The sequence below is a fragment of the Pezoporus occidentalis genome, unplaced genomic scaffold (genome assembly GCF_034315485.1).
Source record: "Pezoporus occidentalis ecotype Australia unplaced genomic scaffold, CSIRO_AGI_Poc_V1 ctg2, whole genome shotgun sequence".
Taxonomy (NCBI): domain Eukaryota; kingdom Metazoa; phylum Chordata; class Aves; order Psittaciformes; family Psittacidae; genus Pezoporus; species Pezoporus occidentalis.
In genome coordinates, this window is record NW_026913855.1 from 12019705 (window position 1) to 12030658 (window position 10954).

The window sequence follows — 10954 nt, forward strand, 5'->3', positions numbered from 1 at the left end:
TGAAAAGAAAACTAGAAAATTTCAATCCATGGTGATGAATTCTGAATAGTAGCACACAGCCTAGCAGTTCTGTATTTTGGGTGTTGCAAGGTTATCTTGATTTGAAACCCTCTTATGAAGAGGCTACAGACTAGCCCTCTGGCCCTCTGTTGCACTGGTATCATGTTTCCATCTTTTCTGCCCTGGGGTAAAAGTAGTCATTATACTTCTGATGGCTAATTAGCAACATCTTGCAACGTTATATGATGTGATTATTTTTACTGTAATCACCTACACTGCAGAAAATTTGAGACCTCAGTATGTGCTTTCATGCTGCTGAGCACTAGAGAAACAGGAAAAGAGACAGAGAGCCCTGCCCTGAAGAACTTATTGCCTAAAATAAGACTTTTCATTTTCTGTTTCTAAAACCAAACTCATTCATCAATACTGTCTCTAGCAGGAGACAGATGGGATGAAACAGCAAAGCAGTATACAAAAATATACTCAAAATGCACAGATTTTCTAAAGTCATGGCTGGAAAATCTGGTCTCTAGGATAGTTTCCAAACTAGAAAGGAGATTGCTACTCCCAGTATGGCATGTATCTCCTCTGTCATGAAGTTTCTGTCCCTACAGATGCTATAAGGGTTATTGGATGTCATACTAAGCATGCCATACTATGCCCATGGTTACATACTGATGGCCTTGCATTTTGGAAAGGATGATGCTATAGTGGAAGGCAGGAGGAATTCTGCCTTTGGTGCAAAGGATGTTTTGCTTTGTCAACCTCTTGAATATGTCTGTTGTTCAAGGCAATCAGTGTACATTTTGGAGAACAGCATTTATTATGTAGGTTTACAGCTCACCTTGCAATTCAGGCACAGATCTGCAGCTCGCTGGGCAGTGTGCAAAACCATGTTTTGAAAGTGCCATCTAGTGGCTCCATAGGTTGGTTTTGTTGTGGTTTTTTTTTTGTGCCAGAAAGTGAAGTTCATCTCCCCAAAATTCAGGATCAGACCAAAGGCCATGCAGGCTTCCGAGTCAAGGCAGTCAGCAGGGACACCTTAGCAGCTATTTGCAGCCTGCCAACAGTAGTGCAAATGCTATAATCTACCTGGCTAGAAGACATTGCTGGAACAGGGAAACATGCACAGGTGGCCCCAGGAATGGAGATGTGATCATGGCTGCTGCACCTGGACGTGAAAATGGAAGTGGGGGCAGAGGTATACAGAATAAAGGCACATAGAAATAACCAAGTCCTAGTTTTCTGTTGGTAGGCCCTTTGTTCTTTTCAGGAAGATAACAGCCCTTAAATCCCCAAGTTAAAATGATTTGTACTATAGATGTTTTTCTGAATCTTTATTCTTAAATACTTTAAAATATGACTGCAGACCACTAAGGATCTTCAGAGACAGGTGAAGATCACTGATGCGCTTTATTTTCTTAGAAATACAGTGACAAAACAACTTGCTCAAACTGGATGGGGCAGATTTTTAGCAAACCAGTGGCAGTTTCGTATGGACACAGCTCATGGCTTTGTGAGTAGAACACTGGAGAAAGAAAACTTTGTTTTCAGTCATATTTTATTGCAGCAAACCCAAAAGTTTTGTAGCTTTGTGTAAGAGCTCCAAACTGATGCAATTGTTTCCCAAGAGTTGCTGAATTCTATATGGGCTCTTAGTAGCTTTATTACTGTATAGTTTGGAGTTCTTAGTTTGGCATTAGTTCCTCATAGAAATCATCACTTTGATTACTGATCCTTTTCTGCAACTGACAAAGTCATTGTAAGCCAATATAAATCAATGTGTTATTTCATCTTTTTACAGTTTCAGAAGACCACAAATAATTCTCAGAAGTTATAATTTTAATTCACTTGCCACTAATTTAAGCCTCAAATTTTACTCTGGATCGTCTCTTGTGGCTGGAATAAATGGACCATTCACTCCTGGTTCCATTTATGCATATCCATCAGAATGAGTGAAGCTCTGCAGAAAGATACAAACCCTTGTCGAAGCAATTAGATAAGCAGTAATGTTATACTCATTTGTAAGTTAAAAGCAATGTATAACTCTTGAAACAGGTTCTGTATTACATTATATTTTATTCACTAGCAAGTGGGTTTTTCTGCAGTTCTACTTTCTTGTGGCACTGGTAGTTGAACATGTGATGAAATATATGATTCACAAAATTACCTTGTTTAGCTTCATTTATGCACTTCAATCTTGCCACTTCCATGTGGTTCATCCAAACGTTTAGTTAAACATATGTTGATTCATTTTTATTTTTTTTTTCTGGATATACATCCTTTTCTGAATTGGGGTCAGAGTACTAATGATTGCACTATACATAAAAATAGATGTTCATGTTGCTGCTATATCTGTTTTTAATAATTTAGGAGACACTCTGGCACCATGGTGTTGAGGCCTAGACATACTTCTTCATCTTCTAAGACCCAAATAAGTGATATAACATATGATAAAAATCCAAAGAGAAAGAACCCACAAAGAACCATCGGCACAGGAACCTTAAAGTCCCGCGGAAATAGTTCTGTTAATTTAGTTCAAGATTGCACATTCCTGATTTTTACAGTTGAAATTAGTTACATCTGGAACATTAAGAGGGAACACCATTTTTTTTTTGTTTTGATAGATATTTTGGTATTAAACCCAATGATGTCCCTTAAAATGAGGAATATGTGAATGATAAGGAGCTGTAAGGCTAGTAAGGAAGGCCATTTTTTCCCTAATTCTACCGATGAATCAAATCACGCCAAAATTTTGATGTATTCCTGTCTCTCCCACACAGATATTTTGGATATTCATTCTCTATTCAAAAGCATTATCAAATGAAAGAAGCTCTTTCCATAAAGCATTTTCAAAAAGCAAAGTTTTTTCCAGAAAGCTTTCAAAAAAGAAGTCTTCACCTCACCACAGAACATTTGCAAAAGCAAACTGCAGATGCTTCCTCAAGTTCTAGTCTTATGACCTTTAATTTAAAACGTGTTTTGTTTTAAAACATGGCCTATAAACATGCCTGGGGGGAGCTCAACACAGTCATTTAAGGAACAGAAACTTGAGACATGTGGTTGAAATATGGTGGGAAGAAAAATAGAAGGCATCACATTAATGACACAGAAATTTCAAATGCAATTTTCTAATTATTTCCTCTTTGAATGGGATTCTAGAGAGCCAGGGGACAATGGCAACAAGGTGCATGCCCAACAAGCTATTTGGCCTTTAAGTCTGTCATTTACTGTTTGTATATAGCTTTAAGTTTGTAAAAAAGTAAAGCACTCAACAAGGGTCAAACTGTTTATGTGGTGTTCTGACCTTCAGGATGACCAATGGAATAGTGCCTTTCCTGTGTGTATCTGTGTGTATCTACTGCTGATAAGCGATCAAGTAGTGAACTGATTATGTTGATGTATTTCACAAAGAAGGGAAAAAAAGTATAACCAGTACAAAGTCTTACATTGAGATACTGCAGTCTGAGTCCCTTTTAATTGTTGCACTAATTGTTAGCCTCAGGAGAGGGAGGACTCAAGGAATGATAAGGCAGGACACCAGAGTTGAATCTCTCATTGCTGAAGAACTCAGTTGTGTTTAGGGTTCTGCCACAGCCAGTCTGAAAGACAAGCTTTGCTGTTGGGAGTCTACTGATTACTACTGGCATACCCCATACTGAGAAATAAGAGAAGGAAATCAGTGTACTACAAAATAGTTTCATCTTTAGGTTTTGCATGTTTCATAGTGGCATAGCTTCAGTAGAGGAAGAGAAGTTCCAGATCAAGCTGATACTTAAAACTTGCTATCCAAAATGAGGCTCAGGCATTGCCTCTTCCTTTTCTATAGCCAAAGTGTGTTTGTGCCTTCTGGCTGGTCATCCACACACAGCCTTTACTGGAGCTAGCAGGGCTTCTCACTTTGCCATGATGTGGTGTAAGCACATGTTGCTTCAGGAGGTAGACAATGCCTTGGTGAGCTACCCTATAACAGAGTGACTGGCAGGGCCTGCCAGCAGATGTAATGTATCCTTGGGCACTGTCTGCCTGCTCTGCCTCCACAGTGTGGGAGGGGGACATCTGGGCAAAATTCATATCCTTTCCCAACTCATTTGCTCCCAAAGGGAAGGTGCCTGAGGAGTAGACCCCAGTTTCCTCCACGCTGAAGCTCTTATGTCTTCTAGCCATAGCAAGGGGGAACAAGGAAAATATACTTGCTTCAGGTCCCTGTGTAGCCATATTAGCCAGTCACAGTCCTGCTCTGAGGAGCCTTATCGGATGGACTTTTCCCCATGATGATGCAGAATGAGACGTTACCTCTAACATCAGCAGATATTGGGATGGTACCTGGAAGCAATATTTCAAATCTAGTCCAGACATGCTGCAGAGTGCTTATGGATTGAAGACTTTATAAGGAAGAGCATTCACTGAAAAAGCAAACAGGAAACCACATTTTAAAAATTATAGCTGAACATATGGAAGCTTTCACATGCATGATGTGAATTGTGGAGTGTGTGTGTTACTAACAGGCAGTGCTATCGCTGATTCTGTATTACAACAGGCCTGTATCATAACAGACTCCAAAGCACTGTTCTAGTCTAAACTGTAGTGAAGAGCCCAAGTCAGAGCCGGGTTACAAGAGCTGGGGAGCCGCTCTGTAGTGACGTACAGATATATGTGTTTTGACCTACAGTGTTCATTTGTTGGATGTGTTTCTTTTATGTAGTAAGAGGCTATGCAGAAAAAGCAAGCAGGAAAATTCACAAATGGCCTGAAGGCGGCCATCTACCAGCAAGTGCCTGAGATTTCATAAAGGAAAATGCTCAGAATATGAACTTTGAAAACTTTTGCTCCTTCACCAATTAAAAGCAAAGTTGGCTTTGCCTACACAAGCTGAGACTAGCATCATTCAAAAGTAAAGTGGGTGTTTTTGGACTAGAAAGGACTTTCATCAAGGTCTCTTAAGGAGAGGAATTTGGAAAAAATCAAGCTAGGAGTATCTGTAGAAGGCATAAATGTTTCCCTTGCAGAGTTATGCTATTATGTGATGTCTGCAGTTGTGGATACACTCATGCTGGGATGTCTGAGTCGTAGGTTATCTCCCTAAGTTATTATGCAGATGCGACAAAAGCGCTAGACCTGGAGCAGCAGTGGGATCCTGTGCACACTCCTCAGCCTCCTGATTGCCCAAAGGGATTGTGTAGCTGGGACACCGTCAGTGTGAAGGCACGTGGAGAGCAGCAGCGCAGGTTTAGCACGAGGTGCCCAGGGATGTTTCCGTAGGGCTACGCGCTAACTTTTGCCACAGCCAGTGTCCCTGCATTAGTGGCTAGGGCAGCTATGATGGCTGTGAGGGAACGCACAGAGCTGTCTGCTAGCTTTAACAGAAGTTTACAGAACCTCTCACCCAAACTGTCTAGACTGCTGTTGGGGATCGTTGCCAGCGCTGTGCATGTGTCTGAGCCTCTGTGCTGCTCAGGCAGTTACTGAGATGCTGTTACCAAAAGGTGCCTCTCCGCGCTCTTCCCTATTTCATAAGCTGTGCAAACAGATCATCAGTTAAGTGCCCAGCCACGCTGTTTAACCCAGGAGGTAACGACATTAAACCTTCTTCACCACCTTGCCCATGCTGAGGCACAACCGGAGGACTCTGTGTGTGTTTAAATACCTACTTTATGTCTGTTTCTGTAATCTTGGCTGCTCATTTGAACACAGCTGCCAGTCAAGCGCTCCAGCAAGAGCCCTAGCCCAGCCCCACGGGCCTCGGCCACGCAGGGGCGTGGAGGAGCGTGCCTAGCTCTGCCTGAGGCCCACCACGGGCCCGCTCCTGCCCGGCCGCGGCAGGGCGCCCCTCGGCGGCGCGGCGGGGCGCAGCAGCAGGTGCCCCCGCTCCTGGCTGTTGCAGCCGCCGTAGCGGAGGGTAGCCGGCAGAGGGCGCTGCTGCTACGGCGGCCTGCACCTACTCCACACGCGTGAACCGGCGTGCCTGTGTCTGAGCGCGTTTGTATGTCTTCTTTTCACGTTAAGATCGCGGGTTTTGCTCTGTTTAATAGGGCAAGAGGGAAAATTCCACCTTCTGTGCCCAGGGCTGGGAGTGGGGGTGAGGCTGGCCTCGAAAGGGAAAGACCTTATGGTACCTCCCACCTGGCAGCTGTCTCCAGAGCGACAGAATGAATAGGTCAGTTCTGGTTTTTTACTTTTTAATGATTTTTTTTTTTTTTTTAGCCAAAATGGCAAGGCCATTTGCTACCAAGTGTCACATTATTCAGTAATTATTGTGATTGCCGCCATCCCCTTGCCTCTGGACCCCATTATGATTATGATGGCCGATGTCCTGTGCGGAAGCTTTCGGTGGTATAGAGATGGCGCAAAGGTTTTGTGCTGGCCCGCGAGACACTGGGTTTTACACTGCACACCCTCTTCCCCCCCCCTCAGTTTTCCAGATTGCTGTTAATAATGTATAAGAATAAAGGATGCCCTTTGTGCAGTTTGGGGTTGCTGTAAGCTGTCACAAGTGTTTTATAGAGGCTGATTTTAATTTTGCCACCCAAGAGAGTAATAGTCCCAAGGAAATGAAGCATCTTTCTGCTATTGTTATATATTCGAAGGAAAAATCCTGGCACATAATTGGCTAAAAAATAGTAGTGTGATGAGTCAATAAATTTCTATTGTGTAGCTTTCTCTGGGTGAACAATACTATGTTCTGGGGTAGTGTTAAACAATTAGTTCACATATCATACGAATAAGCACATCCTAGATGGATACATCTGGGGGTAGTAGAAATTGTTCATCTCTGGCCAATCAGACAGCAGTTTTTATTTATTTCAGTTTAACAGAATACCTCTCTGGGCTCTGGGAGACCTTGCGAGCAATTGAAAATACAATAACTTTGGAAGGAAAGCCAGCAGTTTTTCCTCTCTCTCGATCCAGAATAATAATATATGACAAAATATCCTGTTCCCACAAGCATTAGCCTTTCTATCCCCAAGTGTGTAAACAGATAGCTGTGCGGGATCGATGGACCTCTTTGCAGAGTATGTCCTGCCATGTGTCTCCCTGCCCTCTTTCTCTAGTGGAAGAGTTTTCGGAGTTAACGTTTCTTCCAGTATGAAGCAGAAAGAGAGATGAGTCTGTCCACAGGTCCGTCAGAAATGAGTAATAAGGTCAGAACCTCAGTTTGTGTAGGTGCAGCTGCCTGTGTTGAGGAAAGTAGGTTGAAATTGAAACAGGCTGAAAATCAGCCATATTGTTTCTTTTGAATTTCAACCATTGACTCCCTGTATAGTGCTATTTAGTGGCAAAATGTTGTATTTTCAACTATATGTGGTGAAAAAAATTACAAGAAATGTACCTTCATCTTCAAATGGTATTCACCATTTTGCCTGATTTGTTTGGAGTAGTTCTGTTTAAATTCCTGAAATTATTTGTATTGTTTTGTGTTACAATAGTGAGTAGAAATCTGAACCATTTTGCTAGATGCTGTTCGAATGCACACTACAGGACAATCCCTTCCCAGAAGGTTTGCAAGCTAGTTCCTTACCCTGAGAATAGAATTTAATTCCTGGATTTAATTTCTTGGTACATTTGAGTTCTTGTATCTCAAGAAAACTCAAATTTTCTCTGTTCTCATTTAATCCAAATTACTGCCTAATTAGGAGTTAATGTTTTTGAAGGGGGACTACCAAGAGAGTTTTCATGCAACTTGAAGCATTCAGGATTCTGTGAGCTAAGTTTCTACAGATGGTGTGTGCCTACAGACACAACTAGATCTTTCTAAGACATTAAGGAAAAGTTTAATATGTTTCATTTTGTACAGGGGGATTAGTGGTCCCCAGCTGTGCCTGAGACCATCCATTCTTCACAGCTGGTCATTCTTGTTAATCCCCAGGAAATGGCCTAGGTTCTAATTTCTTGTTTCTTGAATACAAACTGAGCAAAATACATTCAAACATGATAGTGTAAAAATTGAAATCATACTTTGTGATGGATCTCAATTGTGAAGGAGTAACTTCTGTGGGGGTAAAAAAGTAATACCCTAGCTTCACCTCTGTTGTTTGTTTTGAAGGGTCATGGTAGATAAAATAGGAGAACATAAGCATCCCAGACACCCTTCTTAATGAACCCGAATGTATTTTTAGTCCGACTGTTGTTTTTTTTGTCTTTGAGAAAAGAGGTGTCAGCATGGAAAAACAGTAAGCTGTTATGGCAGTTGGGATTAACAGTCCAGAAGCCTGTTGATGTTAAAAACGCCATAAACCAGGAAAATGCTGCTTTACTTTACTGATGTTCAATATGTTTGAAGTGGATTGCTGTAGCTTTGTTTCCTGAAAAAGGTGAAGTTTCTTAGGACTGTCAGCCCTAACAGTAGATGGTCAGCAGATTGCTACGGTATGACCTCATTTAGGGTTTTGTGTGCTTTCTAACTGTGTAAGTCCACGCAAAAACCAGTTTGCCTCTTTGTTCCTCAAATGCTTATTCTCCAGTTGTAGGGACTGTGCCTGGCCATCTTTGTTGTGGCCTTCTTAGTTTGTGTGCCTGAGGCTTTAAAGAAGGTATTAAACTTCTCTTAGTTCCCTCCCAGCCAGTGGCTTTTTCCAGACTTCTGATTACTTGAGCACTCAAATTTATCATCCTGCTGGTCAAGAACAAATCACAGTTAGAGTGGAAAGTACATGCTTTGAAAAAGAACTTGTAGAAGCACAGGCTTTTCTCATAAGCCATATAAGAATATTAGAGACACAGCAGAGTGAGCAGCAGAGGAATATAATCTCTTAGCCTTACTGCTCCAGAGGCTTCCAAGGGCTTTGGTTACTCTGCTTGAGAAAAGTATGCAGAGTTGTTCTTGTTCCTGCTTCTCCAACTGCAGCAGTTCTTTCAAGCCCCAGGTCAGCTCTCTTCCTTAGGTTGCATTTGTGCTTAAAGGAGTTCATTTGTGAATACTCTTCTTTTTCTGGCTTTTTTTGCTGCAGAGTTTTTACTTTACCAGCTCCTCCTTAGGAATAGCTAGCTAGCCAGAGAGTTGTGTTCTAGCCATGTTGAATCCTTTTCTTTCACTGTGGCAGAGCCATTCTGCTGGCACTTGCCAATGATGTCTCAGTTTTACTTTGACAGCGTAAGCTGTCAAGGGAATGCTTTAACACACAGCAGTTCATGTAATTGTAAATGGCATTTCTCCAGGAACAAAAACAAAACCAAAAGAATTCTTCTATAAACAGTGTGAAACTAATTTTATTTATTTTATTTATGTATTTTATTTTCTAAAACAAGATTGAAATTTGGAATTTGCAGTATAAAAATCTCTGTCCTGATCTCCCCATCACTGCATATGCTAAAATGGTTGGACATTAGGAAATGAAAAGGACTGAGTTTACACCTCTACTGTCTCCTTTGCCTTCCTAAAACTTGGTCACATAAATGAGTAATGAGATGTGATTTGCGTCTACTTAAGGCAAAAAGTTCTTAGTTCTCTACAATTTTCAACAAATGGATGAAAATGGGTATGTGAAAAACCTCAGTTATGAAATACTTAACATTTTACTTAGAAGTCCACTCATGTATTTGAACTGAAATTGAGGCTAGGTGAAATGTTTAAAAATGCCATACTGATTTTCTTTGGTGCATCTTTCATTTGTCTTGAACTAGTAAGTCTTATTTTTGTCCTCTTAAAGATGTAGAGCAACATGTGAATCAGAAAATTCAATATCTATGCCTGATCCATTGTAAAACAGTGTGGCTTCCTTCTTTGTTTCCCACAAAAAGTCTAACCTGGTAATTATTTTAATTATAGTGATTGGAGTACTGTGTGACTTCTGAGAATGTTTATTTTCTTTGCATGGAGGCATGGCTTATATGGAATACCAGAAGAACCTAGTGACGTGTTTCATTCCATGCTAGCGCATCTGTGAGGGTGAAACATAGGATGCATCTCGATTAGCAAATTACTTTGGATCAGGGATGTATTTCTGAAGTCTAGCTCCTGAATGTCCTCTCTTACTATGTTTTCTTTTATGTTTTAAATACAGAAGCTAGGTTGCTTCCACATGACACTGAACTGGAAGATGCACTTCAGTGGCTGTGCTCTAACCACTGCCCAGTGTTCTGTACATGGGACCACACCAGAACTAAAGGAAAGTAAACCCACTTTGAAATGTCTGTAGTGCAGACATTGGATCCTTAGCAGTAATAATTCTGGGTTGCTCTACTCATTAGCATAGCCAGGGCATGTGAATGCAAAACCCGAAATAGGGAAAGAAAGTGTGCATGTTATTTAATGTGTCCATCTTATTCATACTATATTCATTTATGTTGAAAGTTTAGCAGCAGAGTAGTGGACAGGTGGTATATAAAACCCAGCTCTGGAAACTCCAACCCATTGCCCCACTTCAAAGAATATATCAAACAACTTTTGTGAATTGTCAAACAAAGATAGCAAAACAGGGAGAGACATTATTAATTGCTAATTTGAAGTTAGTGCCCTGCTGTTGTCTGGGTGGAGAACATTTGTATCTGTTGTTTATCATTAAAGTATTAAGAATGCTTGCTGCAGTTCCTGCAGTGTTAGTTCAAAAGCAGTTATTTACATTTGCAGGGAAAATCTTAGCAATGACACCTTGCATTTGGTTCAGCAGGACCAGCACTTATAATTAATTGCCCATATTATTATATTAACTTCTTTTTCTGCATCTATGCTCTCGTGCTCTGGTTTACCTTAGAAACTATCCAGCCTCAGAGCTGATTTTATCGTTGCTGTAAGTACAAAGAGAGTAAATTGAAGGCATATTCTGCTCCCAAATTAACTAAGCTAGCAATTTAACCTCATTTCTCTGATTTAAAATATTATGAAAGATATGCCTGTGGACATATGTGTTAACATACCTGGGTACATATGGATGAGATTGACACCCTAGAGTATGAAATGTTGATTATTAGCCTTTAAATATCATTAATAAAATTAAATAACTCATTTTTATATGGC

The 10954-nt window shown here is 40.8% G+C and overlaps 1 long non-coding RNA gene across 1 annotated transcript; it reads right to left on the minus strand.

The window, feature by feature from the left end:
• Positions 1–1846: 1846 nt before the first annotated feature.
• LOC134163090 (uncharacterized) lies at positions 1847–5691 on the minus strand. The gene is made up of 3 exons (XR_009964563.1): positions 5599–5691; positions 4297–4406; positions 1847–1963 (listed from the first exon to the last, which is right to left on the minus strand). It is a non-coding gene; the product is annotated as an uncharacterized LOC134163090 (long non-coding RNA).
• Between the last annotated feature and the right edge of the window lie 5263 nt (positions 5692–10954).